The sequence below is a fragment of the Boleophthalmus pectinirostris genome, unplaced genomic scaffold, assembly GCF_026225935.1.
Source record: "Boleophthalmus pectinirostris isolate CB_2022bp ecotype Guang Dong unplaced genomic scaffold, ASM2622593v1 HiC_scaffold_7, whole genome shotgun sequence".
Classification (NCBI taxonomy): Eukaryota; Metazoa; Chordata; class Actinopteri; order Gobiiformes; family Gobiidae; genus Boleophthalmus; species Boleophthalmus pectinirostris.
In genome coordinates this window covers 31,865,815-31,882,640 of record NW_026571473.1, presented here as the reverse complement: position 1 = coordinate 31,882,640, position 16,826 = coordinate 31,865,815, and the positions used below count along the sequence as shown (strand labels likewise).

The 16,826-nt window shown below is 39.6% G+C and overlaps 1 protein-coding gene across 1 annotated transcript in view; it reads left to right on the top strand.

Moving 5' to 3' along the window:
- The first annotated feature begins 10,567 nt into the window (after positions 1-10,567).
- tbl1xr1a (TBL1X/Y related 1a) overlaps positions 10,568-16,826 on the top strand; it is a 71,319-nt gene continuing 65,060 nt past the window's right edge. The window contains exon 1 of the mRNA XM_020918589.2: positions 10,568-11,015. The gene's annotated coding sequence lies outside the window, so the exon portion shown is untranslated. The remainder of the gene's footprint in view (positions 11,016-16,826) is intronic.

The window sequence follows — 16,826 nt, the reverse complement described above, 5'->3', positions numbered from 1 at the left end:
TGTGTGTTATGAAAATGCAAATTATGTAGTCTAAAAATATCCTGCTCGCAAGAAGAATTTCCGTTTTTCAAAGTGTATTTGAGCAGTAAAAACATTTGTAAGTTAATAAATGCATGAAAAAGAACATAAAGGTCTTATAATAGTACTCGAAATTGACTCTTGTGAGCTGTAAGACGTGTTACAATGTTGTTACCTCCTCAAAAACAGACCTGGAGTTGTGTTTTGTTTCATTCACACACAGACAATACATATATAACACTCTGTTCCACATTGTGATGTTATGTGGGGCCTACAGGTAGTGTTGTACTCGAGATAGGTCTTGGTCTTGAGATCAGCCTCAAGACCGCTTTTTGACGGTCTTGGTCTTGTCTTGGAGTCTAGTGCATTTGGATCAGTCTTGTCTCGATTTTGATGGCGCTTGGACTCGGTCTTGTCTCGGTCTTGATGGCGCTTGGACTCGGTCTTGTCTCGGTCTTGATGCAACTTGGACTCGGTCTTGTCTCGGTCTTGATGCAACTTGGACTCGGTCTCGTCTCAGACTCGAGATCTGATGCTCGACGAGTACGATCATATTTCATTACGGCTGGTAAATGTGCAGAGGCTGCTAAATATCACCACAAAACCTGTAAGAAAATTTATCTGTAAATGTTAGGAACTTGTTTTCTGTAAATTGGATTAAAGATGAGATTCTCAAACTTCGGGTCAGGGTCCAAAAACGGGCGCAGAGTGCAATACAGTTTGCTTGGCTTATTTTAGGCCTAAATGAAGCAGATAAAATGGAGATAGATTTATGAAAACATTGACATATATGTGTCAAAATAACTGTAAAATACAAACAAAGGACAAACAAAAATGACAAAGATGATCTCGATTTGGTCTCGATGGGCCGTGGTCTCGTTCTTATCCTGGTCTCAGGACCCTGTGATCTCGGACTGGTCTTGGTCTCGATTAGTGTGGCCTTGATTATCTGGATCATTTCAACCCTGGAATTGCAAATCTCTACTGAACAAAACGTAAAAGGCAGCTGTTAACTTGAAAACTACCACTAAGCTTTAAAATGCTCTGTTCCACCTTGTGATGTTTTAAGCTTTGGAAACGTAAACAGAGTAATAAAGCACAATTACTCAAACATGAATGGAATGAATGTGAATGAAACAAAGAGTGTTGTAGTCAAGACCACACAAATCAAGACCAAGACCAGTTCGAGACCTCAGGGTCCCGAGACCAGGACAAGACCAAGACCTCTGAGGGTCGAGACCGAGACAAGACCAAGACCAAGGCCCATCGAGACCAAATCTTTGTCCTTTTTTACATTTATTTGTATTTTACAGTTATTTCGGCACAAATATATCAATGTTTTTATGAATCTGTCTCCATTTTATCTGATAAATGTTATTTTAAGCGTAAAATAAGACAAGCAAACTGCACTGAAACACTCTGTGCCTTTTTGGACCCTCACCCACAGTTTGGGAACCCCTGCTTTAAGAGAACTTCCAGTGGCTCTATATGGAAAACTGCGAAGAAAGTGAAGAAAGTGGGTAGGATTTTCTTTTGTTTTGTTTTGTTTTTCAAGTTCCAAATTGGAGTTAGACCTCAAGTCTGTGACAAGACCGAGTCCAAACACAATTGAGTCCGAGATTAGACCAAGACCGTAAAAAAGAAAAGAAAAAAAAAGGTCTCATGGCCTGTTTCGAGTGCTACGACACTAGAAACAAAACACAACTCTTGGTATGTTTTTTTACGAGGTAACGTGACATTATAACATGATTTAAAGCTCACAAGAGTCAGTTTTGCGTAATACTGTACTGTGGAACATTCCAGACAAAGCAATAAAATCTGACAAGTTACGTAGTCTGGCACACCTTTAAATATTAACCACTAATAATAACTGCCTATAACTGCTTCCTCGGCGTGATTGCATAATATGTGTACAGCCCGGGCTTCTATATCTCCGTGATTGAGCCACAGTGGGACGTTTCCTGCACCTCCCCCACACTCTCTCTTTCTCCATCTCTCTTTCTCTATCCCTCTCTCTCCACCTGTCCTGTCGTGTCTGCTCCGTCTCACCGCCGTTCCTCCACTTTCGGGCCCCACGCCGCCCCCATCACACCTCCGCCCGTGTCCCGCTCGAAAATAAAGCCCCCCACTGTATCCTCGGTCCAAAACCAATGATGATGTCAGCTTGTTATTGACTCTCCCGGGTCTGAATGACTGAGCAGCGGCGGATGGGGTGGGGGATGGGAGGAATCTATTGCGGGGAGGTGACCAGGCAGGCGAAAATGGGCTGTATGTGTGTGTGTGTGTGTGTGTGTGTGTGTGTGTGTGTGTGTGCGTGTGTGTGGTTGAAAGCCGAGTAGCAGCGCGCAGAGAAGATGGGGGTTGGGTGGGATCTTGCAGTCCTGGCTTCCGCAGACATAATCCGTCCCAGTGGCTGCACACGTACAGTTTACAATGCGTGTGTGCGTGTGTGTGCGTGTGTGCGTGCGTGTGTGTGCGTGCGTGTCGGTTTCTGCGCCCTTCCCCCACGCGCTCCTGCAGGCTCTACTTGTGTACAAATGGATAGGTGCATTTGAAAGGCGAGGCCAGGGAGGACTAAGAGCGTAAAGAAAGCCTGTAATAACTAGTAGAGCTTTCACCGTAGTGCAAAATTACACTGCTGGTGCCTGCTTTCTATGCATGAGCAACTTGTATAGGCTTAAAGCAGACCTATTACGCCAAATCGACATTTCAGAGAGCGTATATAGAGTTAAAGTTGTTTCCACTCAAGCTTTAATCACTTATTTTCAAGACGCCATATGGGCTCTATTCACACATACATCACAAACCTAACCAGGCTGGTGCCACCTAGTGCCTCCGCTCAATTTAATTTCTCTCCAGCGACAAGGTCAGGAATCAAAATACACTAGACGGTTCGCAAAAACTCCGGAAGTGCAAGTTCAGGCACCAGCCAATCAGCGAAGAGCCATATATTCAGTGTTGTCAACGATTCCTGAGATTGAGGATTTAAAGCCGGAACAAAGAGAATGTTTGGTGAATTTCATCCAGGAGAAAGATGTTATTGTCCTTCCTTCGGGGTTTGGGAAAGGCTTAATATACCAGTTAGCCCCATTAGAGGTGCATTACATACGTCACAACCAAATAGCAGCGATTGGTTAATTGATAAAAAGTACCCGCCTACCATCGAATGACAATATATTATATATAATATTATTATGGAATACAAATAGGATTCATAGTTATTTTGGTGCAAATGTTAATAAAATCCGCTGCTCGGTAGTGTGATGCGCAGCTATCCATCGGAAGTGCTGACAGCTACACAGCACTTTGGTGTCATTAGGGTGACGTCAACTCACATTGAGAGCTGCAGTTTTGTTTTGTTTTTTATGCTGAAATCAGTGGGCTTGTTTCTTTTACTAAGTCATGTTGATGAATTTTCTGATTTAAAATGTGCATGTTATGACAGAATGATCCATGGCTGTCAGATCAGAGGTCACCGACCTATAGCTCGGGAGCTACCAGCAGCTCTCCACCCCCTTCCAAGTAGCTTTCCAAGGGATATCTGAATTAGACCATCGTGCTGAATACCAAAAGTTGGTTAAATACATGCTTATTGCTATTGTAAATGTATCATTTTGAAGACCAACTTTGTACACTAATAAATGGACAATGGTTTATGTTTTATAAGCATTTAACTGTACCCAAAAGCTCACCCTCATTCTTATAATCGTCTCAATTTCTTGCAGCCACTAAAATTAGTAGCTCTCTGGCATTTTTGTTTTGTAAAGGTAGCTCACCAAAGGAAAAAGGTTGGAGACCTCTGTCATAGATTATAACTATAAAGCAGAGACAATAACAGTAAGTCGAGATCATGCCGTAAACACACTTGCTTTGTGCGTTTACTTACATAGTACACAGCTATTGTTAGTTATAATTTGATAGTAACTGAAAACCGTCACTACAAGTTCACAGTTCTGCTTTTTGATATCCGCCTGTACTTTTAACTCTTGAATTTGTAATGACCTATACAAGTACTACTAGTATACGCATTATTTATTCACTCCATACTGTACTCATGAAACCACAGCTGGGGGTAGACCTATAAGGCAGATTACATTTATACTAGGCCAGGTGAAGTGTCTTGCCTAAGGGCACAACAGCAGAACTTGATCTGACACCTCCAGTGAACCAAGCCCTTTCTCAAACCCATAATAATAAAAATATATATATGTATAGAGATGCTCATATTTTGTATACTCTGCCACTGTTCCTGTACTTTGCTGTTGTAACACTGCAATTCTGGTCTTGTTTCTTGTTTCTCCATAGAACGTGTCAGACTCTCATCCCGGTCTACATCAGGTCAGATAACCGAAGACCTGCGAACACTGCACTAAGAGGTGTTTAGGGGCGCCAAGAAATTTAACATCAGCGCTAAAACGGAAGCTATAATTGCTAATATTGATGCGAAACGCCTTTTAGCTTGTGAAATGCGTTGCACATGAGTTATTTGCTTCATATTTTCTGGATGTATTTGAGCAACATTTGTCTGTACTGTCTGCATTTGTTGTTTTTACCGTTAGCTACCATTAGCTTTACCTTTAGCTTTACCGTTAGCTTCACTGTTACGGCCAAACTGCGCCGTAATTGTGAAAAGGACTCATAAATTCATTGTTGTGAAAGATCGCGATGCATGAAGTAAATGCGGAATACTTTTGGACCATTTCAATCCATTTCCATTGAACTTTTTTTCCAGTTTTTCACATTTATAAGACAGTAAAACTCAAGCACAGCGCCTTTAAACAGACTTTAGCGCTGATCGTTTTTCAGATATTTGGATCCAAAATGTACCCTTAATAAAGTAACTGGAAGCACTACTCTGTTAGAAGCTCTGTTACTCAAATTAGACTGAATCTGATCTTTAATTTAACACGATCTGACAAGAAACAGCTCACTTGGCTGGAACTGCAACAGATGAGATGATTTGTGATGCTATACAAGTCCCGTTTGAATAACATTAACGTCACAAGTTAGACTTTGACAAACTTTATTGATCCACAAGGGAAATTATTTGGACACAGCGGCTCACAGATCACAATATAATACAACAACAAAGAGCAAAAATATAAATAGTAATAATAAATTCTAAATAAGTAGCAAAAAAGATAGTAAAGATAACAGTTTTTAGTTTGTCAGAGTCCTAAAATTTGCCGTAAAAGTCCATTTTGTATTCATCTTAAAACGTTCTTAACAGTGTTTGATGACTTGTGCATTGTGTCCCCATGGTAATCGCTGAGCTTTCCACCACAGAGACACACGTAGAACACCCCGCAATGTAATATCACCGCAAAGTACCGATGCACACCGTTGTGTTTGAACCTACAGTCTGACAATAACAGCATCAACACAGACGCTAACTGTCCTCTCGGAAGGTATCAGTAAATCAATCCTTGTACCCGGCAGATACAGTTGGATGTGTTCTCTCTCGTCCTCCCCGGCACCGCGCTCTGTAGGTGCTGAATAATTAAATCAGCTCCTAGCAGCAGCAGGAGCAGCCAGCCGTGCTATTCCCGTCTCCCTGCAGTCAGGCCAGGCTGAGTTATGGCTCCACCGCCGGAGAAAGACCATTACCTCTGCCTCCATCAGATCTACTGTACACAGACACATGGACCCAGGGGCTGCAGGCTACGGTGGAGAGGCCGAGCATTGTTAAACCGCTAAACAATAGAGTAAAGGAAGAAATCATTGAGAATATGAGTGTGAAAAATATGGAAGATCATTTGTTTCATCTGATTTGGAAAGTTACTTACAATTTTTTAACTGTGTAAAAGCAAGTTTGAATTATTTTGTTCTAAATTTCAATTGCGTTGAGTTTTTAAGTATACCATATTTTTCGAACTATAAAGTGTACCGGATTATAAGGCAATAACGTTGATTTTTCTCATCTATTTTCATACATAAAGTGCACCGGATTATAAGGCGCATTAAGCGAAACAAACAGACGACACTTGAGACTGATCCCTTAGCCCAGGCATCCATGATCCATTTTCAGATCGTGGAATAATTCGCCCGGCGTTGCCTCTTGGTGAATGTGTATTATGAATGTGAATGTAGGTGGATAATTAAATTTTAGTTTTTTTTTTATTTCCTACGAAGAGGACCCAAATATACATTGAGTAATAATGTGTTTAATGCAGCTTTGCACACATTTGTTTACGTTTTACAGACACAAAACTTAAAACCACATGGCTAATTTGCATAAACTATAAGCGCTGAAAAAAAAAGCGATTTTTCACAGATTTTTGTGTTTCACAGTGTACCACATAAAATCAGTTCGATGTCAGTAAGCACAACCAGAATTAAAACATAAGACGCACTGTTGATTTTTGAGAACATTAAAGGATTTTAAGTGTGCCTTATAGTCCGAAAAATATGGCAATTGAAATTCAGAACAAAAATTCATCAATCATTCAAACTTGCTTTTACGCAGTTAAAAATTTCTAAATGAGAATTTCAGCTGCATTTAAATTTCAAAATCAGATGAAACAATATGTCCAATGTGTTTAAAATATCAAAAAAATAAATAAAAAAATTGCCTTTTAAATATTCAGCACAAATATTTTCAAGTACTCAGATTCAACAATCAAAATTCATAGTGTAAAATTTGTGGTCAAAAAGTTCTCAGCAAAGATCCAAGACGCCAAGGCCTAAGCAATCGAGCAGAGGTGGCTAATTACTATTGGCGTTTCTCCTCTGTGGGCGGAGCTTATAGAACAAGAATTAAAAAGATGAGGTTTTAATGAGGTTAATTCTGACCAATCAGATCTTTACAGCAGTTCCTGGTTGTTAATCAATTAGATCGACTCAGTTAGGATTGATTGCTTTGACTTTAACATCTTGGATCTTAGCTGTGAAAGAAATGCAGAATAAAAAGAACTCAAATATTTGTTGTTAAAAAAAAAGCAAAAAAAAAGTCTTGATTGTGCAAATAGCTGTGGTGACTGTTCCTGATTTTAATTTGTTTTTTTCCCCCCAACAGATGTCGGCCTACTGTGAAAGCGGTTAAGATTCAGCTACTGTTGTGCCATGTCTGCATCCAATTAATAATTAAACTGTGTTGTTTTTTAGTTTGCCAGGGAAGCAGGAAGTGTGCTGTTAGCATGCTAGTTATCGCTAGCAGTTACCTTTTCTTTGTACAGCACCAAACACACTGCATAATAACCTGTAATAATAACAAGAAATGACAATGTATAGAGGTTTTTGGTTAAATTTAGAGGGTTTTAGGTTGTTGTACGGTATGTAGTAGTCTGATAATCAGGATGTGCGTGTTAGCATGCTAATTGTTGTTAGCAGTCCCTTTTTTTGCTGAGCGCCTTGAAGTACAACATAACACAATATATAATAACCTGTAATAATAACAAGAAATAACATAGTATTTAGTTTTGGTGTTAGTGTAGAGGGTTTTTAGGTTGTTACACAGGATGTAATGATCCAGTAATCAGGAAGTGTGCTGTTAGCATGCTAATTGTTGTTAGCAGTCCCTTTTTTTTCTACAGCACCAAACACACTGCGTAATAACCTATAATAATAAGAAATGACATTGTATTTAGATTTAGGGTACGTTTAGAGGGTTTTTAGGTTTTTACACAGTAGTAATGTAATAGACCGATAAGCAGGAAGTGTGCTGTTACATGCTAGTTGTTGGTTAGCAGTCTCTTTTTTTGCAGGGCACCTTGAAGTAAAATGTAAACACTGCGTAAAAACCTGTGATAGTAGCAAGAAATGACATTGTATTTAGGTTCAGGTTAAGTCAAGAGGGTTTTTAAGTTGTTACACAGTATGAAATGGATGGTCTGATAATCAGGAAGTACATGTTAGCATGCTAGTTGTTGCAAGCTTTACTGTCACGGCAAAACTCTGCTCTGGTCTCTGAGAGTTTTAGAACACAAAAGGGTAAGTGATGTATAACTTCGGTCCCTGGAATAACATTTACACTTTCACATTTTAAAGATGGTAAAAAATCAGGTACAGCGCCTTTTAATTGTAAGTTTAGGTGGAATGGAGAGAGCATTTACCCCTGAATTAGACCTAGGCACTCTGAAAAACTGCAAAATATGATCCCAATTCCACAGTAAATACCCCATTCAGGATTCTCCATTCTAACCCTCCCGGTGTGATTTGTACCCAGGCGCCGTACACCTCTGTGATGAGCAGTCATTATCAGGCCTGTGCCGTTACCGTGGCGACAGCTCACACCCCCCCACCCCACACTCCACCCCCCCCCACCCTCCCCGGCCGGAGCGTTATCTGAGCGAGAGGCGCGCGGCATGACAAGAAGACGCTAACGCCGCACATCAACAGCAGGCAGCACACACTCACACTGTTTACAACCGGGCTCCGACACACAGCCAAAGACGCGCTCAGATACCGGTATATTTTCGGTTCTCCTGTCTCTTGGCGTCTAGATCTGAACTAATCCGACTTCATCCTTCGAAAGTAACATCTCAAGTCATTAAAAAACTATCAAAATTCCATTGTCGCTAAAAATAAATACATGACGCATACCAGGCTGGGGAAGAAAATAATCAATCTTGGGTTCAAATATAGCTACTTTCACATTTAAAGGGCTCGTATTAGGCTATTTTCTGATCTGTGTTATAATTAGGGATGTAACAATAACCGAAATATCGTGATATCGTATCGTCAAAAGTCTCACAATTGTAGTAACAGCTTATAAGCATAGGGAACTGCATATCCCATGATTCATTTCAGTGCAGAAAACATGAAGAAATATGTTTTTTACTTGAATTCTTGGGATTTTGATGCAAATAATTCACACCAAAACCTTGTATTTTAAAAGTATAAAAGTTTCCCATCTCCAAAATATCGCAATAAATATCGTACCGTGAAATGCATATCGTGATAATATCGTAGAGTGAGATTTGGATATCGTTACATCCCTAGTTCCAGCCAATCTCTACTGATGAAAAGTTATAAAGTAGGTGTTAACTTGAAAACTACTGCTTCATGACATCACAAGGTGGAACAGAGCATTCTGAACTTTGGAGATGTAGGCAGACTAATAATATAGGATTACTTAAACATGTGTGAATGAAACAAAACACAAGTCATTTTTTACGTAATATTAGCCCGATACATCAGCTGGTTTCACTTCGTAGAAACCGTCTGACTTTGCAGCCTTAGATTTCGTTTGCTCGACGGTAGACGGGTACTTTTTTTAATTTAACCAATCGCTGCTATTTGGTTGTGACATATGTAATGCGCCGCTAACAGGCCTAACTGATATATTAAGCTTTTCCTAAATCCCGTAGGAACAATGGCAATAACGTCTTTCCCCTTGATGAAATTCACCAAACATTCTCTTTATTCCAGCTTTAAATCGTCGATCTCGGGAGTCGCTGACAACACAGAATATATCACTCTTCTCTGATTGGCTGGTGCCAAAACTTGCACGTCCGGGGTTTTTGCGAACCGTCTATTGTATTTTGATTCCTCACCGAGTCGTGAGTCGAGGCACTAGGTGGCGCCAGCCTGGCTCCCGTAGTATACGACCCCATATCCAATATTTTAGAGACTGTTTAGTGTTCGGGCAGTTGAATGCTTGAATGTCAGACATCAATAGGCCTACGGTATTGAGATTTATATAGATTAGGGTCGTCAAAAGTATTTATAAACAGATACTAATCGATACTAAAGACTAGTATCGAAACTGGATACTCATTTGAACAAGTATCATGACTAAAAACACAGAAATGAACCTTTATTGAATAGCTTTGGAATGATTTTGAGCTGTATCAGAACAAGTATAAGACCATGTAGATTAGTATACGCCCATTGAAAGGCCACATGTAAATAGAAAAGAAAATACTACGGTTTAATGTTGAAAATCACATTCTATTGTTTAAATAAAGATTGTTTTTCATCATCATTGTTGTATCAGAATCGGTATTGAGTATAAAGTGTGTTCATACATACAGTGTGTCTTGACCTTTAATGGCTGGAGTTATTATCTTTTGAATTTTTTTTTATTATCCACTCTGAGCTTTGGTGTAAGAGTTGTTTTTGTCGGAAATGTTCGTCTATTTAAACTTTAAAAACGCTATTCTCAACACTATTTCCGAATAGCTTCAGCCTATGCGGTTTGTGCATAGTTCTAATGGCCCTACATCTGCACGCTGCCAGATTGAACCTATCTATTTCTGTTTGCAGCCAATGCATTTTACAGACAGCTGAACAAAAACAAAGAGGCGGAGCTCCTTTTGTGCATTACATTCAAGCATTCACCAGCGCGCCCATCCCCCAACAGACAATAGACACACACATACGCGCTATACAACCAGATTTACAGTAGCATTTTGTGTCTTTGTCCTGTAATAACCCAGACAGGCTTTTGGATCACCATTGTGCACGCATTGTCACTTCATGCGCGCGTAATCGATATATAAACCGACTAATCTATGCATCAAAATCCGGTATAAACGCAACTCGGAGGCATCCACGCGCTCTTCGATCACGGTTCCGGCACATATTCTGCGCTGCCTGTCATCTGCAGCCATGTCCTGTCCTTCTCCACACTGCGACACCATTTTGATGTAGCAGGCAGCGAGCAGGAGAGGAGAGGAGAGCGCCTTCCTGCAGAGCCGATCGGAGGCCCTCGCTCATTTGCGCCTGGCTGGTCCCCTCGCCGTGTTTCAGTCTGAAGCCGTTGGCTGCTACCGAAGCGCTTGGCTCTTTCTCTACGATCCGAGCGCGGCTACAATCTTACCACTACTGCCCCTTCCAGACCCCTCTAACCCGGATTTACCGCCACGTATGCCGCTGGTTCGGGCGCGCGTCGGTCATTGGGCATCCCGAGCGCCGCGTGGCCGAGTCTGAGGCCGATATAACGCCGTTTTGGGGGTGAAATTAGCGCTTGAAAACAACGAAGGCGCTGGAGGAGGAGATTCCATATTAGGAGCACAGAGGAGAAGGCGCCCCCCTTGTGTGGCTTGGAGCTTTCGGTGAGTGTTTAGCGGCTTTAAAGTGCGTAATTGGCGTTATAAATAGTGCCCCGGCGCGTAACAGTCGCTTATGGACGACTTTACGCGAAATGGTATGCTTATTACGCGATTTACGGGGTTTATTTTGTTATTTTTTGTGCGGATGGGGGATGGGCAGCGTCGTAGGGCAGTGCTCGTGCGTGGTTTTGTGTTGGTGAGCGCGCGCTTCCTTCCTGCAACTGTAGCTTATCATAATGGCTGTAATTGTAATATTTTTAGACATAATTACTATCAAGAGAATTCTAAAAATATTTGCAAAAAATCAGTGTATTTTAGCTGAATTTTTTTCTATTTTTACTTCATTTTGTGAGCAAGTTATTTTATTTAGGTCACTTATAATGGGTTTGTTTACTTACTTTACACTGGGTTATATGTTGTTCAAGAGTCTAAAGTTAAATCACCATTTTGAAATACTAGTTCTTTTTACTCACACTGCATAAGCAATACAACCTGAATATTATAGGCTGTGTTTGCACTGGATTGAACTATAATTCCTGCCATATAATTACCGGTGTCACAATAGTCAGTCATTACAAGTTTAAGATTAGTTTTTCGATACTAGCCCAATCATTGAGCCAACAATAATCTACTTATGCAATAGCTATATTCTGTGGAACCTATTATTTACACTACCACATTCCTGTGATCATTAATGATTAACTTCAGTGTTGTTTTGGCAGTAAGTCTTGCTTCCTATAGGCTATTAATGGATCACCAATTCTGCTATTTTCTTCTAGACAAGTTCACGTTCCACCCTGTTTATCCAGGCTTGGCACCACCACTAGGATGTCTATTCTTGCGATACATTTGTGTACAAAGAAGTGATTCAACGTGGACATTTTCAGCTGTTACTAATATTTGATATGCACAGATACTTGATACTGAAAATGTGGCTGGATCAGGTATTGGTTTCGTAGTTTTGATTAAGCCAATTTCCTGTTTTCGCCTTTAATTGTATTTGATAAGATAATTTACAGGCTAATTTTGGCCTTGAACGTCTTGTAATGTTTGAGCTTTTATTCATTGAAAGCTGTTCAGTAATTAGTCGTTGCATAACTCAACTGACTCACTTGTGTTAGAAGTTGTTTTGTGTTTTAAGAAAATAAATTTAGTTTTCCAGCCCTGCACTGGTATGTCAGGTATTCGCAGATACTTAAAAGTGAAAGCATTGATATCGGTATCAAAACTGACAAAGCTGGATATTTGGCGATAGTTTGGTGATTAATTGATATTTCAGGTACAATATTGGTGGTTTATTGGGTTACATGATTGTGTTTGGACTCGCAATCGCAATAATTATGTGTAAAAGAAAAAAAAAGAGATTTGAGCAGAGACTGAAATAAGAACCAAGATCTTCCATGCTTTTGAGAACAGGTTCTTAGATAGGATAACCGAATACTTTGTTGTTTACAGTGGACAGCGGCCAGTTTCACAAAGAAAATATTGACCAATGCTGTTAAAAGTCACACAAAAATACTGGTATCGACTCTGATTGCGTACTAACTAGTCTTGTCACAATACGAAAGATTTCAAACGTTTCGGTACTAAGGAGAAGGCGCAAAACTCGATAACTGTTTCTTAAAAATAGACAAGACAATAGAGTGTAATTTTTAGCACATAATAATACTGCTTTTTTAAGTTACCATGTGGTTTTATCCATGTGTTGAACAAGAATACTCCAAAACTGTCAAAAACGGTCAGATTTGGTCACGTTCTTGAGTATCTATTTTCAATGCTGGTTTCAGTATCAATTAGTATTAGTCATGTTTGGCAGAAGTACATGTATACACCCAAAACCTGTGAAACATCTGGTTGTCCTCGGATAATAGTGATTGTTGAATTGTTAACAACCCTCTAGATCAAAATGATGAATTGCTTTGCACTCGAAAAAATAAAAAAGGCGTATTTAGTTTAGTGTATTCGCTTTCAAGACACATAATTCTCTCTCTCAGTTAACAAACCTGCTTGTCTATCTAGCCTCACTTTTGCATTAGTGTTACATGAATTAAAAAAGGCGTCAAATTTTACGATCTACCTTTTGGCTACATGCGGTAATGAAGACGTCGCAAGTACTGACATGATCAAGTATAATTTAGCACATTATACAGGGACATTAAGAATTCATGGGTGTGTGATATGGCGAAGAATTAATATTACGGTTTTCCTCAGGCCAGATCATGATTTTGACTTATTTTTTATCGTGAGTCATGTGGATTTTAGTGTCTTTTTATATAACTGAAGTCATCTGCTCCTTCTGAAACTTCACACTTCATTACAGTTGGTTAAATCGACCCGTCACTCATTCAGAGATTTGGATATTGGTCCAAGGTTGGGCCAATCAATCACTATAAAAATGTTTTGTACTATTATTTATACTCTGCTGTTCCATTCAGATTACTTGAAGAAGAAGTTACTTTTAAATAACACATTTCCAGTGAATTATAATGCTATAAATCTCAGTTGGTATTGGTCTGAAGGTTCGTGGTTCGAATCTCACTGTTGACATAAACACAGGTTGCGATTCCAGCTTCCACAGATGAATACTGTTTCTGTGTCCTTGGGCAAAACACTTACTCTACCCTCTCGCCTGCGTACACCGGTGTGTGACATAAAGCTTAGACGCTAGAAAAGCACATACACATTTGAACTAATTATTGATTTTTAAGACGTAAATGCATTTGTAATCTCTATTCCAAAATTTGCTGTTCTTGGGATCGCCTCTAAACCACAGTATCGATTAGAGATAGACCGATATATCGACCGATAGTTGCACTTTTTAGCGCAATGGTTATCAGCCTTAAATCTCCAACAGAGGCTGAAATGTAGTACTGATGTTTAGTAGGGCTGGGTATCATTAAGAAGTTGCCAATACGATACATACCTCGATACACAGGCCACGATACGATACACATTTTGATACAGTGCACTTTCGATTCGATATGGTTCAATAAAAAAATTATGTCTAAATCACGGCTGTGATACTAAAAGTCTTTGTTAAACCACTTCTTATGCAAAGTTCAAATGAAACACAAACATTTTAATCATCAAAACAGTGAAAATGTCAAATAAACAAATTTCCTTCCTCTAAACAAGCAACAAAACTGTAGCTGTAACAAAATAAAGTTGTAAAATATACAAAAAAAATACTCTCGGTGATATATCAATAGAGCAGCCCACAGTATCAATACTGTATCATCACATTAAACGATACGATATATTGATATTTTTGCACACACCTACGAAAGAGTATACATAAAGCTTTATTTGAACATTTCAGTGTGAAGAAATAACTGCACAAAATACGACTCCGCTACTCTGTTTAAGATTTATGGTAACAAAAAAAGAACGGTGGTGAGTTTGTAGTAAAGTTTCATTACATAACTTGGCGGGAAATAATAAAAATTGGCCCTACATGTCAGTAACATCGGTTTCTCTGGATTCTAAACAATCGGTATCGGCCATATCGTAAAAATCCATATCGCTCTGTCTCTAGTATCGATATAGAAACAACACAAACATTCGATGTTCACACAATGAGGCACCCGATTTTCTTTTCGCTCAACCATAACAGTTCAAACAGGTCAAAAATATCTTAACATCGCCATATCTACGGCAGCGTTATCGCCCGCAGTCGACAAAAACACCGCGAAACATTTAGCCAGCTACGGGAGAATACCACGCCAGCTTTTGTCTCCATAACCGTAACCCCGCGGTATATTGCCTTCGCCTGGTGTTTTCCTCTTTTTTGCGTGCGACTGATTTACAGATTACTGGAGTGCAGTGCAGCTGGTAGCTCTGAGCTGTGTGTGGGGGCTGGGCACGCCGAGAAGAGAACAGGGCCCCATGCCAACTGTGTGCAGCTAGACTCACGGACACACTCCCACACTGACTGAGCTGTGAGTAGCAGGAGAGAGATTTCATGGAGCATTTTATTTGTGAGGTTTGGTTGTGATAGTCGCTACGTTTTAAAGGCACGCCAGGAAAGCTTGATAACTGGTCCAGTCCAAATTAAGATTGCCAGAAGTATCAAAATGGAGATACTAATGGATACTGAGACTAGTATGGAAACGAAATACTCAATTGAGCTAAAGAAATCACATTCACAGGACAGAAATGAACCCTTCCTGAATGGCTTTAGGAAGATCTTGAGCTGTATAAGAGCGCATAGACTACTATACGCCCACGGACCATTATGAAACCTACCTGGACCACTGAGGGATTACACAGATATCAGGCCACATGGTAGGGCTGGGCGATATGGAGCACAAATATATATCTCGATATATTTTGCTATATCTCGATATTTGTACAGGAAAAATAATCCCCCCAAAACTACTGCAAAAACAAATATGCCAAATTTGTGCGAAGAGTTAGGCGGTTCATGTAGAAAGAAAGTGCTTCTGTGACATTTAAAAAAAATCCCTGTTTACAAAAATAATCTAACTGTAAAATAAAGGAAGAAATAATACATATTGCCTTCTTTTTATTAAAAAATAAAACAACTCGGCTGAACTCAAGCTCAGTTTTGCATTATCTGTTAACCGTGCGATAACCATAACCATGAGTTCCTTTAGCAGAGGGAGCTCGGGATGTTTCTAATCAGCAGAAGAAGCAATCCACCGCAGATCAAATGTTTCCAAACACTATTGTACAAGTTCTACACTGCAGCAGATTATTAATTAAAATGTTCTGCATAAATAAACTTTAACGTTAAACCTTCTCAGAATTTTACTGGGGTATACGGTATTACCTTATTACCAAAATGTTTTAGTACGACTTTGGTAAGATACAAAGCCACACCACTATACGGTCTGTGTGTATGACCTGCAGATTTATAATCTCTGAAAAGTTTCACATGAACCATCTCCAACATGATAGAAGCACAGAACAGACTCAACATCAGCAGCACATCCTCTGTCGCAGAAAGAACACATATAATCCACTAGTCCGACAGAAGCTGAACCGCATCAGCGCACAAGGAAAGAGCTGTTTTTATCAGCACTTTATAGTTTATGCAAATGAGCCATGTGGTTTTAAGTTTAATTTCTGTAAAACGTAAACAAATGTGCGCCTGAAGCCAAAATGCTGCCAAATTGCAAAAGTACTAGTATTTTTTCGGGACCAACTCGCTTGCCATCTTGTCCAACCCTAGTATAGAGCCATATGAGCCTGTTTGAGAATATAATGTGTTTAATGCAGCTTTGCACATTTGTTTACATTTTACAGAAACAAAACTAATTTGCATAAACTGTAAGCGTCGAAAAAAACTCCTTGTGCCGGGGAAGTGGGAACACGTACACAGAAGGCAAACAAGTGAAGAGGCAAAATCTGATTTAAATATAAGTATTATATCCATATAAACAATATGTCAGAATCCATTTCCTGTTTTAAAAATATCTCGATATATTTTAAAATATCAAGATATCGCTTACCCCAACCACATGGTAATATAAAAGAAAGTACTATGACCTAATGTTGAAAATCACATTCTCTTGTCTAAAGAAAGAGTGATTATTATTATTGTTGTGGTGTTGGAGTCAGTATTGAGTCTGTTGCTGAAATCAAGTTTGAAATTTGAATATTATGATAACACTAGTTCAAATTAGCCAAACATTTTCGAAATGTTGTAAACCCTGGAACTATGATTAAGGAGTTGTGGTTCAAATTTCCCAGGATCTAAAAACACATCTGGAGGAGTCCATGTGTGCTTGGATGTCCGCTGCGTGTAACAAAGTGCAGTCTGATCAGGCCCAGACGAGGAGAGGCGCTCAA